A 12,402-nucleotide genomic window follows, 5' to 3' on the forward strand; every position below is an offset into this window, starting at 1 on the left:
CGCAGAAGATTTGTGGTGAAATAACACGTCAAAGTATGAATGGACATGATCGTTTTATATAGCTATATGCATAGTTTTCATGACGTGACGTTAAATAGTCTTGTCAGTCCGTTTATATCAATCTTTTGTTGATAAGTTAACTATAGCCTACCTCAGCATTGCTCACTTGCTAAGAGACTGACGCTACAAACGTGTGTTGAAATTACGTGATAACATGATTGTATTTCATATTTTTGTGTATCTGGTTTTGATGTCGTGATGTTAACTCATCTTAACACCATGGATCTGTTACTCCTAAGATGTCTGACTAGTTAGGCTACATATTGCATCAACTAAAACAGCTGTACTACTAAGGGATTGATACCATCTCTTTTTTTAAAATACAAATGTGATATTAATATGTTCAAATTCATTTGACAGAACTAGTAGTGCCAGAGTAGACTTTCAGACAAGCAGTAGAGGTCTGCCTACTGTATTAATCAAGTGTAATAAGACTTTGATCTAGGCATTCACTTCTCCTACCCCCCCCTCTCTCTCACACACACATAACTGCTCTCCAACTCCTGCTGCAAAGACCGTCCCACCCCCCCTGTTGTTTTCGCGCCCGCGCCCACACACACACACACACACACACACACACACACACACACACACTGTGAGTAGATAAGGATCAGAGAGGTGTGATAAACTATTGTCTTGACCCTATGAACTATTTCACTGCAAGCCCCCACACACACACACGCACACACTGTACTTCCTCCCAGACTCAGAGGTGTGAGAAACTATTGTCTTTACCCTCTGAACTATTTGACTGAAGTTCATAGAAGATAATCCAAACTTATGTTTTTACTTTATGGTAGGTCAAGAAGCAGAGGGTGGTGTTCTTCCCAGGTAAACTCAGTGTTGTGTTCCGCAAGGGACCAGGTGGATTTCTCTTACAGGAACCCTCTGCAGAAGCCAGACGGATCAAGGATGACCCCACTCGTCAGGACAGGTCTGCCCTGAGAGAGGACCTCGTGCGGCAGAATGCCCTGGCTGCGGTTCGTCAGAGAGGGGGTGATGCCTCAGACAGGACGGAGGTGCTAGGAGACTACATCCTGCAGTTTGGCAAGTATAAAGGGAAGGCTTTCAGGTGGCTTTTGGAGAATGATGTTGGCTCTACATGTTACCTTGTCAAGGATATGCGTAAGGAGGAGGCTGCAGGTCGTTTCAGGCCCGAGGGGCATAGCAAGGATAGTCTACTGTCCTTTGTGAATTATGCTCTGAGTTTTGCAGAGATCCAGTCTCTCCTCGCCTACGAGGCCAGGGGAGAGGGTGTGGTGACAGCCACATCAGAGGACGACCAGCTGGTTGGCTTTGGCGACAGGGCCAAGAGCACCTGGAAGGAGGAAGAGACAAGACCCACAACCAGACCCACAACCACACCCACAACCAACAGTCCGCCTCTGCAGATTCTGCCGCTTGGAACTGAAACAGGGACCAAACAGCCCTCACATTCACACGGGCTTCCCTGGAGTGGCAGGGAAATACATTTATTGCCCATCAAAGGTGTACTCTTTGTACAGAGATAAGGGCATGGCCAAGGAGATGAGCTGGCCCGAGTTTCAGCCGTCTCCTTTCTATGAGGCTGAGAGACAAAGAACTGTGGAAGAAAGGAAGAAATGATTTCCCTGTATACCCATTGTTTGTACCCATTTTATTTGATTTTATTTCATTATTGTTTATTTAATTATTGTTCTTAATGTTTCTTATTTGACTTGTGTATATGTCTCTAGACGTACAGGTTCTTTGTCTGTGTATATGTAAATAGACTACAAATTAATAGTTGTAAAACAAAGTGTACATATATTGTTTTTTCCTTTTCTTTTTTTCTTTTCTTTATGTGTGAATGCATGAAAATGTACACACCAGAAACTAGTTTGGTTTGTTTGTTGTGTTCTTTTTTTTTTATTTCTTTATTTATTTTACAAATGTCTGAATGTATGAATGTGTGAAAGGTATATATGCCAGTATGTAGAAACTTGATCTTTTGTGCATAGTTTGGACTGTTTTGTTGTACAGATGTACTTAGTGCTCTGTTGTTAACAATCGTTTGGATGTAAATAAGTCAATGCTTCCGTCTAGTCTTCTGTATGAAAGTAAATAGATTGTAAACATGAAAAGGTTCATATGTTATTGGGTTATTATGTTAATTGTTCCGCATGGTTATATGTCTATAGATCATAGGTTCTTTAGACTTCTGTTGAGCTGAATATAGCTGTATAGTTTTTTCTTTCTTTTTTTTTTCTTTTACTTAATTTTTTTACTTACTTTAACATTATTGCATGACCAGAAACACCAGTTTTCTACTTGTCATATTAACCAGCACTGTATCTATCACTGTATACTCCCCCTCCCTATGTATGTACTGTGTCATTGTCATATCTAATTGTTGTCTTAAATTATCTATATTATTTCTAAAACTTTACTTACAGCCCAATTATTTCATTTGTCATATATGCATTATTTCACATGTTCATAAATAAAACTGGAACTTTCTTTGAAATATTGCACACTGCCTTTTTGTCCTGCTTAAATAAAAACAATATAGTGGTCATAGTAGTCATGAGTCATAAGAATTAATTGTTAATCTCCACGTATTTTCAATGCTTTTTGCTCAGAAATATCACGTTCAATAACAGCGCGATCGGGATGCGAACCCCGTCTTTTGGGGAATCGGAAATAAATAAATAAATGAACGGACCCAGAGAGAATGCTTCGATCCTATTGGCTTGCTGGACTGGTCCAGTATTCTCGACTGGCCCCCGCGTGGCAGGCGAGAATTCTACCACTGAACCACCAATGCATGATTTTTTATAAAGGGCACCCCTTTTTTTTTTTTTTTCTGAAACTTTTCCAACTCAGATGGAAAGAAAGGTTGCTGCCATTCCTGTAATGTTCAACAGATACTGACACCCGCTTCTTGGCAGGTGTTTTATTGTGCTCTGGTGAGGTGCCAGGTAAGATAGGAGAAGGGTTTGTATTTCTTACTCAAGCCTGACATGGCAAGATTCATGCCTCTGCTTCAAAGCTACACCATAGCCCTGCGCCTTACGCATAGCCCTGCGCCTTACGCATAGCCCTGCGCCTTACGCATAGCCCTGCGCCTTACGCATAGCCCTGCGCCTTACGCATAGCCCTGCGCCTTACGCATAGCCCTGCGCCTTACGCATAGCCCTGCGCCTTACGCAAAGCCCTGCGTTCTGAAAAACAAGCTCAAGGTGCAACTTTGTTGTATCGTTGCAAGAAAAAAATTATTACAATTTTCAAAAATTTCCTTCAGCAATATTGTCAGTGTTTCGTATCCAGTTGCTTCCTTGATGCAGAGTAAACTCCCTGCTCTTTCATCTCTCTCTGCAAATATGACATTTTGAAAATGATATGTTAATAAAATATGAATAAAGTAGTGTTTTGACTACATATGTTCTTTTGAATGCTCACTTTCTTCCTTCAGTGATGATAGATAGAGTACTTTATTCATCCCCGGAGGGAAATTAAGGAGTCACCTGGCTGGCTGTGATGTGCAGTCCAGACTGGAGGGTAGGGGATGTCAGTGGTGGGTTTGAGGGTGATGCAAAGAGGTGTGTGTTGCAGGAGGTGGTGGTGGTGGGGGACTGTGGGTGATGTGAGGATGTCCCGGGGGTGGAAGGTGTGAAAAAGTCTGTGGTGAAAGCCAGCGGAGGGGTGGGGGGAGATGGTGACGGGTGTGGTGTGGGGCAGAGGGTGGTGGGGGGAGGTGGGGGGTTGTTGCTCTGAGAAGCAGTAGAGGCAGTGGAGGCAGTGGAGGGTCCGCTGGGGGTGGGGGGGTTGTTGTTGAACCTATTGAAGAACGTGTTCAGCTCGTTCGCACGTCGTTCATTCCCCGTTGCTCCCTCACCTCTCCTCTGGAAGCCGGTGATCTCCTTTATCCCACTCCAGACGTCTCTGCTATTGTTGTCCTCCAGTTTGTGCTCCAGTTTTCTTCTGTAGTTGTCCTTGCTCTCCCTGATGCTGCGCTTTAGCTCCCTTTGTACCCGTTTGAGTTCTGCTCTGTCCCGTGATCTAAAGGCTCTCTTCTTCTCGTTGAGAAGGGCCTTCAGGTCGCTTGTTACCCACGGTTTGTTATTTGGGTAACAGCGGACCTCTTTAGTGGGGATGGTGTTGTCTATGCAGAACCCAATGTACTCAGAGACACAGTCAGTCATGCCATCAATGTCCTCACCATGTGGCTCATACAGAGCATCCCAGTCTGTGGCCTCCAGCGCTCCACGCAGTGTTTCCATGGCCTCAGGAGTCCATTTCCTCACTGTCCTCACTTTGACTGGGTGCCGCTGAACCACAGGCTTGTATGATGGGGAGAGCAGGACTAGGTTGTGGTCTGATCTGCCCAGTGGTGGCAGGGCAGTGGAGCTGTATGCATCCTTAACATTTGCATACAGCAGGTCCAAAGTCTTATTGTCACGGGTGGCACATTTTACAAACTGGAAGAATGTTGGGAGTGTGGATGAGAGGGAAGCATGGTTAAAGTCACCTGTGATGACGATGAAGGCCCCGGGGTGTTGTGTTTGTAATCCTGCAGTTACAGTGTGGATGACGTCACACGCTGCTGCTGCGTTCCCAGATGGAGGAATATAAACAGTGATGGCGAAAACACTGGTAAACTCCCTCGGCAAATAATATGGACGAAGTCCGACTGCGACGAGCTCGATGTCCGGGTTGCATACACGCTGTTTGACGGTGACGTACCCGGAGTGACACCACCTGTTGTTCACGAGCACGGCGAGACCCCCTCCTTTCTTCTTGCCGGTCGCGGTGGTGTCTCTGTCGGCTCGAACCGTCTGGAAGCCGGGAATGGTGACGTTGGAGTCCGGTATCTGCTCGTGCAGCCACGTTTCCGTGAGACACACAATACTGGACTCCCTGTACTCCCTCTGCGTTCTGATGAGCGCTTCCAGTTCGTCCACTTTATTTGCCAGCGACCTCACGTTTCCAGTGATAACTGCAGGGATGAAGGGCTTAAACTTCCTCTTCGCCATCCTCCGTTTAAGCCCCGCTCTACAGCCCCGCCGTCTCTTCTTTAGTTCCTCCGGGATGGTGGGTCTCTCTCCGGCCAAGAGGGGGGTGTGCCTCAGGGCCATCAGCTGGTCGCGGGTGTAAACAATCCCGGCGTGTGTTGCCGGCATGCTTCCAGTGATCCGAAGAGACCGAAGTGCGGTTAAAAGTGATAAAAAGTGTCCAATCGGTTGCAAAAGCATCTCGTCTTTGTGCGGCACGAAGATGCACAGAGCAGTGCAAAAATAAATATAAAAAACAAACAGCAAACGTAATAAAAACACAAAAGACCGACAGTAATACACGGACCTAATACGACAGGCTCCTGTTAGTACGGCGCCATATTGATGCAAGGGTTCCGTATCCTTTTTTTCTTTGATGAACAGTCTTTCCTGCTCTTTCCAAGATGTGTCTCCTCTGAAGCAGCAGCAACTGCACCATCTGCTGGCGGCAAAGAGAATCATCACCCTAATCCACAGTTTTGCTACTTTGTGACCATTGACACTCTGGAGTTCCTTCAACTGTTTTATTGTGCAGGGAAAATAAACTGAAGGTGTAATTTTGTCTCCTCTGAAGCAGCAGCAACAGCGCCCTCTGCAAAGTAAAGTCTAAAAAGCTTACAGCACCTGGTATTCCCAGGCGGTCTCCCATCCAAGTACTAACCAGGCCCGACCCTGCTTAGCTTCTGAGATCGGACGAGATCGGGCGTGTTCAGGGTGGTATGGCCGTAAGCGATAGACTCCAGCCACAATACCTCCTTTATACATGTGAATCATCACCATCCTCAATTGTTCTGTTGCTTTGCGACCATGGAATCTTGAGGTGTGGGGGGGCGGGGGTTAAATTGTTCTGAAAAACAAGCTCAAGGTGCAATTTTGTCGTATCGTTGCAAGAAAAATATCATTACAATTTTCAAAAATTTCCTTCAGCAATATTGTCAGTGTTTCGTATCCAGTTGCTTCCTTGATGCAGAGTAAACTCCCTGCTCTTTCATCTCTCTCTGCAAATATGACATTTTGAAAATGATGTGTTAATAAAATATGAATAAAGTAGTGTTTTGACTACATATGTTCTTTTGAATGCTCACTTTCTTCCTTCAGTGATGATGCAAGGGTTCCGTATCCTTTTTTTCTTTGATGAACAGTCTTTCCTGCTCTTTCCAAGATGTGTCTCCTCTGAAGCAGCAGCAACTGCACCATCTGCTGGCGGCAAAGAGAATCATCACCCTAATCCACAGTTTTGCTACTTTGTGACCATTGACACTCTGGAGTTCCTTCAACTGTTTTATTGTGCAGGAAAAATAAACTGAAGGTGTCATTTTGTCCTAGTATTGCAAGCCCAAAAAAAATAATTTGAATTTTCAATCATATCCTTCATTAACTATGTCAGGGTTACATAAACTGTTTTTTCCTTGATGCTGAGTAAACTCACCGCTCTCTCCAAATATGACATTTTGAGACTGACATGTTGAAATGACACGGATAAAGTAGTGTTTTGACTACATATGGTCTTTTGAATGCTCACTTTCTTCCTTCAGTGATGATGCGAGGGTTCCATATCCTTTTTTTCTTTGATGAATAGTCTTTCCTGCTCTTTCCAAGATGTGTCTCCTCTGAAGCAGCAGCAACAGTGCCCTCTGCTCTTTGCAATGTAAAGTCTAAAAAGCTTACAGCACCTGGTATTCCCAGGCGGTCTCCCATCCAAGTACTAACCAGGCCCGACCCTGCTTAGCTTCCGAGATCGGACGTGTTCAGGGTGGTATGGCCGTAAGCGATAGACTCCAGCCACAATACCTCCTTTATACATGTGAATCATCACTCACTCGCAGTTTTGAATCTCTCTTCTGAAATCTCAAAGGACCCCTAGTAGCAAATTCTTTGCAAATAGATTTGGCTCCTCTCAGAAAACGGCTTATGGGACTCTGGTTGGTTATGGTGTATTTACCAGTGTCAGGCCCTGGGGAACTCAGATGGAAAGAAAGGTTGCTGCCATTCCTGTAATGTTCAACAGATACTGACACCCGCTTCTTGGCAGGTGTTTTATTGTGCTCTGGTGAGGTGCCAGGTAAGATAGGAGAAGGGTTTGTATTTCTTACTCAAGCCTGACATGGCAAGATTCATGCCTCTGCTTCAAAGCTACACCATAGCCCTGCGCCTTACGCATAGCCCTGCGCCTTACGCATAGCCCTGCGCCTTACGCATAGCCCTGCGCCTTACGCATAGCCCTGCGCCTTACGCAAAGCCCTGCGTTCTGAAAAACAAGCTCCAGGTGCAACTTTGTTGTATCGTTGCAAGAAAAAAATCATTACAATTTTCAAAAATTTCCTTCAGCAATATTGTCAGTGTTTCGTATCCAGTTGCTTCCTTGATGCAGAGTAAACTCCCTGCTCTTTCATCTCTCTCTGCAAATATGACATTTTGAAAATGATATGTTAATAAAATATGAATAAAGTAGTGTTTTGACTACATATGTTCTTTTGAATGCTCACTTTCTTCCTTCAGTGATGATGCACAGTCTTTCCTGCTCTTTCCAAGATGTGTCTCCTCTGAAGCAGCAGCAACTGCACCATCTGCTGGCGGCAAAGAGAATCATCACCCTAATCCACAGTTTTGCTACTTTGTGACCATTGACACTCTGGAGTTCCTTCAACTGTTTTATTGTGCAGGGAAAATAAACTGAAGGTGTAATTTTGTCTCCTCTGAAGCAGCAGCAACAGCGCCCTCTGCAAAGAAAAGTCTAAAAAGCTTACAGCACCTGGTATTCCCAGGCGGTCTCCCATCCAAGTACTAACCAGGCCCGACCCTGCTTAGCTTCCGAGATCGGGCGTGTTCAGGGTGGTATGGCCGTAAGCGATAGACTCCAGCCACAATACCTCCTTTATACATGTGAATCATCACCATCCTCAATTGTTCTGTTGCTTTGCGACCATGGAATCTTGAGGTGTGGGGGGGCGGGGGTTAAATTGTTCTGAAAAACAAGCTCAAGGTGCAATTTTGTCGTATCGTTGCAAGAAAAATATCATTACAATTTTCAAAAATGACCTTCAGCAATATTGTCAGTGTTTCGTATCCAGTTGCTTCCTTGATGCAGAGTAAACTCCCTGCTCTTTCATCTCTCTCTGCAAATATGACATTTTGAAAATGATGTGTTAATAAAATATGAATAAAGTAGTGTTTTGACTACATATGGTCTTTTGAATGCTCACTTTCTTCCTTCAGTGATGATGCGAGGGTTCCGTATCCTTTTTCTCTTTGATGAACAGTCTTTCCTGCTCTTTCCAAGATGTGTCTCCTCTGAAGCAGAAGCAACTGCACCATCTGCTGGCGGCAAAGAGAATCATCACCCTAATCCAAACATTTTCCACTTTGTGACCATTGACACTCTGGAGTTCCTTCAACTGTTTTATTGTGCAGGGAAAATAAACTGAACGTGTCATTTTGTCCTAGTATTGCAAGCCAAAAAAAAATAATTTGAATTTTCAATCATATCCTTCATTAACTATGTCAGGGTTACATAAACTGTTTTTTCCTTGATGCTGAGTAAACTCACCGCTCTCTCCAAATATGACATTTTGAGACTGACATGTTGAAATGACACGGATAAAGTAGTGTTTTGACTACATATGGTCTTTTGAATGCTCACTTTCTTCCTTCAGTGATGATGCGAGGGTTCCATATCCTTTTTTTCTTTGATGAATAGTCTTTCCTGCTCTTTCCAAGATGTGTCTCCTCTGAAGCAGCAGCAACAGCGCCCTCTGCTCTTTGCAATGTAAAGTCTAAAAAGCTTACAGCACCTGGTATTCCCAGGCGGTCTCCCATCCAAGTACTAACCAGGCCCGACCCTGCTTAGCTTCCAAGATCGGACGAGATCGGGCGTGTTCAGGGTGGTATGGCCGTAAGCAATAGACTCCAGCCACAATACCTCCTTTATACATGTGAACCATCACCATCCTCAATTGTTCTGTTGCTTTGCGACCATGGAATCTTGAGGTGTGGGGGGGCGGGGGTTAAATTGTTCTGAAAAACAAGCTCAAGGTGCAATTTTGTCGTATCGTTGCAAGAAAAATATCATTACAATTTTCAAAAATTTCCTTCAGCAATATTGTCAGTGTTTCGTATCCAGTTGCTTCCTTGATGCAGAGTAAACTCCCTGCTCTTTCATCTCTCTCTGCAAATATGACATTTTGAAAATGATGTGTTAATAAAATATGAATAAAGTAGTGTTTTGACTACATATGGTCTTTTGAATGCTCACTTTCTTCCTTCAGTGATGATGCAAGGGTTCCGTATCCTTTTTTTCTTTGATGAACAGTCTTTCCTGCTCTTTCCAAGATGTGTCTCCTCTGAAGCAGAAGCAACTGCACCATCTGCTGGCGGCAAAGAGAATCATCACCCTAATCCAAACATTTTCCACTTTGTGACCATTGACACTCTGGAGTTCCTTCAACTGTTTTATTGTGCAGGGAAAATAAACTGAAGGTGTCATTTTGTCCTAGTATTGCAAGCCAAAAAAAAATAATTTGAATTTTCAATCATATCCTTCATTAACTATGTCAGGGTTACATAAACTGTTTTTTCCTTGATGCTGAGTAAACTCACCGCTCTCTCCAAATATGACATTTTGAGACTGACATGTTGAAATGACACGGATAAAGTAGTGTTTTGACTACATATGGTCTTTTGAATGCTCACTTTCTTCCTTCAGTGATGATGCGAGGGTTCCATATCCTTTTTTTCTTTGATGAATAGTCTTTCCTGCTCTTTCCAAGATGTGTCTCCTCTGAAGCAGCAGCAACAGCGCCCTCTGCTCTTTGCAATGTAAAGTCTAAAAAGCTTACAGCACCTGGTATTCCCAGGCGGTCTCCCATCCAAGTACTAACCAGGCCCGACCCTGCTTAGCTTCCGAGATCGGACGAGATCGGGCGTGTTCAGGGTGGTATGGCCGTAAGCAATAGACTCCAGCCACAATACCTCCTTTATACATGTGAACCATCACCATCCTCAATTGTTCTGTTGCTTTGCGACCATGGAATCTTGAGGTGTGGGGGGGCGGGGGTTAAATTGTTCTGAAAAACAAGCTCAAGGTGCAATTTTGTCGTATCGTTGCAAGAAAAATATCATTACAATTTTCAAAAATTTCCTTCAGCAATATTGTCAGTGTTTCGTATCCAGTTGCTTCCTTGATGCAGAGTAAACTCCCTGCTCTTTCATCTCTCTCTGCAAATATGACATTTTGAAAATGATGTGTTAATAAAATATGAATAAAGTAGTGTTTTGACTACATATGTTCTTTTGAATGCTCACTTTCTTCCTTCAGTGATGATGCAAGGGTTCCGTATCCTTTTTTTCTTTGATGAACAGTCTTTCCTGCTCTTTCCAAGATGTGTCTCCTCTGAAGCAGCAGCAACTGCACCATCTGCTGGCGGCAAAGAGAATCATCACCCTAATCCAAACATTTTCCACTTTGTGACCATTGACACTCTGGAGTTCCTTCAACTGTTTTATTGTGCAGGGAAAATAAACTGAAGGTGTCATTTTGTCCTAGTATTGCAAGCCAAAAAAAAATAATTTGAATTTTCAATCATATCCTTCATTAACTATGTCAGGGTTACATAAACTGTTTTTTCCTTGATGCTGAGTAAACTCACCGCTCTCTCCAAATATGACATTTTGAGACTGACATGTTGAAATGACACGGATAAAGTAGTGTTTTGACTACATATGGTCTTTTGAATGCTCACTTTCTTCCTTCAGTGATGATGCGAGGGTTCCATATCCTTTTTTTCTTTGATGAATAGTCTTTCCTGCTCTTTCCAAGATGTTTCTCCTCTGAAGCAGCAGCAACAGTGCCCTCTGCTCTTTGCAATGTAAAGTCTAAAAAGCTTACAGAACCTGGTATTCCCAGGCGGTCTCCCATCCAAGTACTAACCAGGCCCGACCCTGCTTAGCTTCCGAGATCGGACGAGATCGGGCGTGTTCAGGGTGGTATGGCCGTAAGCGATAGACTCCAGCCACAATACCTCCTTTATACATGTGAATCATCACCATCCTCAATTGTTCTGTTCCTTTGCGACCATGGAATCTTGAGGTGTGGGGGGGCGGGGGTTAAATTGTTCTGAAAAACAAGCTCAAGGTGCAATTTTGTCGTATCGTTGCAAGAAAAATATCATTACAATTTTCAAAAATTTCCTTCAGCAATATTGTCAGTGTTTCATATCCAGTTGTTTCCTTGATGCAGAGTAAACTCCCTGCTCTTTCATCTCTCTCTGCAAATATGACATTTTGAAAATGATGTGTTAATAAAATATGAATAAAGTAGTGTTTTGACTACATATGGTCTTTTGAATGCTCACTTTCTTCCTTCAGTGATGATAGATAGAGTACTTTATTCATCCCCGGAGGGAAATTAAGGAGTCACCTGGCTGGCTGTGATGTGCAGTCCAGACTGGAGGGTAGGGGATGTCAGTGGTGGGTTTGAGGGTGATGCAAAGAGGTGTGTGTTGCAGGAGGTGGTGGTGGTGGGGGACTGTGGGTGATGTGAGGATGTCCCGGGGGTGGAAGGTGTGAAAAAGTCTGTGGTGAAAGCCAGCGGAGGGGTGGGGGGAGATGGTGACGGGTGTGGTGTGGGGCAGAGGGTGGTGGGGGGAGGTGGGGGGTTGTTGCTCTGAGAAGCAGTAGAGGCAGTGGAGGCAGTGGAGGGTCCGCTGGGGGTGGGGGGGTTGTTGTTGAACCTATTGAAGAACGTGTTCAGCTCGTTCGCACGTCGTTCATTCCCCGTTGCTCCCTCACCTCTCCTCTGGAAGCCGGTGATCTCCTTTATCCCACTCCAGACGTCTCTGCTATTGTTGTCCTCCAGTTTGTGCTCCAGTTTTCTTCTGTAGTTGTCCTTGCTCTCCCTGATGCTGCGCTTTAGCTCCCTTTGTACCCGTTTGAGTTCTGCTCTGTCCCGTGATCTAAAGGCTCTCTTCTTCTCGTTGAGAAGGGCCTTCAGGTCGCTTGTTACCCACGGTTTGTTATTTGGGTAACAGCGGACCTCTTTAGTGGGGATGGTGTTGTCTATGCAGAACCCAATGTACTCAGAGACACAGTCAGTCATGCCATCAATGTCCTCACCATGTGGCTCATACAGAGCATCCCAGTCTGTGGCCTCCAGCGCTCCACGCAGTGTTTCCATGGCCTCAGGAGTCCATTTCCTCACTGTCCTCACTTTGACTGGGTGCCGCTGAACCACAGGCTTGTATGATGGGGAGAGCAGGACTAGGTTGTGGTCTGATCTGCCCAGTGGTGGCAGGGCAGTGGAGCTGTATGCATCCTTAACATTTGCATACAGCAG

The 12,402-nt window shown here is 44.5% G+C and overlaps 4 non-coding genes and 2 pseudogenes across 4 annotated transcripts; all 6 read right to left on the reverse strand.

Annotated features, from left to right (window-relative positions):
- Positions 1-5,684: 5,684 nt before the first annotated feature.
- LOC138408552 (5S ribosomal RNA) lies at positions 5,685-5,803 on the reverse strand. The gene has a single exon (XR_011241871.1). It is a non-coding gene; the product is annotated as a 5S ribosomal RNA (ribosomal RNA).
- Positions 5,804-6,733: 930 nt separating this feature from the next.
- Positions 6,734-6,842, reverse strand: LOC138409650 (5S ribosomal RNA; annotated as a pseudogene).
- Positions 6,843-7,812: 970 nt separating this feature from the next.
- LOC138409395 (5S ribosomal RNA) lies at positions 7,813-7,921 on the reverse strand (annotated as a pseudogene).
- A 930-nt stretch (positions 7,922-8,851) lies between these two features.
- Positions 8,852-8,970, reverse strand: LOC138408400 (5S ribosomal RNA). The gene has a single exon (XR_011241719.1). It is a non-coding gene; the product is annotated as a 5S ribosomal RNA (ribosomal RNA).
- A 930-nt stretch (positions 8,971-9,900) lies between these two features.
- LOC138409439 (5S ribosomal RNA) lies at positions 9,901-10,019 on the reverse strand. Its single transcript, XR_011242692.1, has one exon. It is a non-coding gene; the product is annotated as a 5S ribosomal RNA (ribosomal RNA).
- A 930-nt stretch (positions 10,020-10,949) lies between these two features.
- Positions 10,950-11,068, reverse strand: LOC138408663 (5S ribosomal RNA). Its single transcript, XR_011241982.1, has one exon. It is a non-coding gene; the product is annotated as a 5S ribosomal RNA (ribosomal RNA).
- Positions 11,069-12,402: the final 1,334 nt, after the last annotated feature.

Source organism: Paralichthys olivaceus, chromosome 5 (genome assembly GCF_024713975.1).
Source record: "Paralichthys olivaceus isolate ysfri-2021 chromosome 5, ASM2471397v2, whole genome shotgun sequence".
Classification (NCBI taxonomy): Eukaryota; Metazoa; Chordata; class Actinopteri; order Pleuronectiformes; family Paralichthyidae; genus Paralichthys; species Paralichthys olivaceus.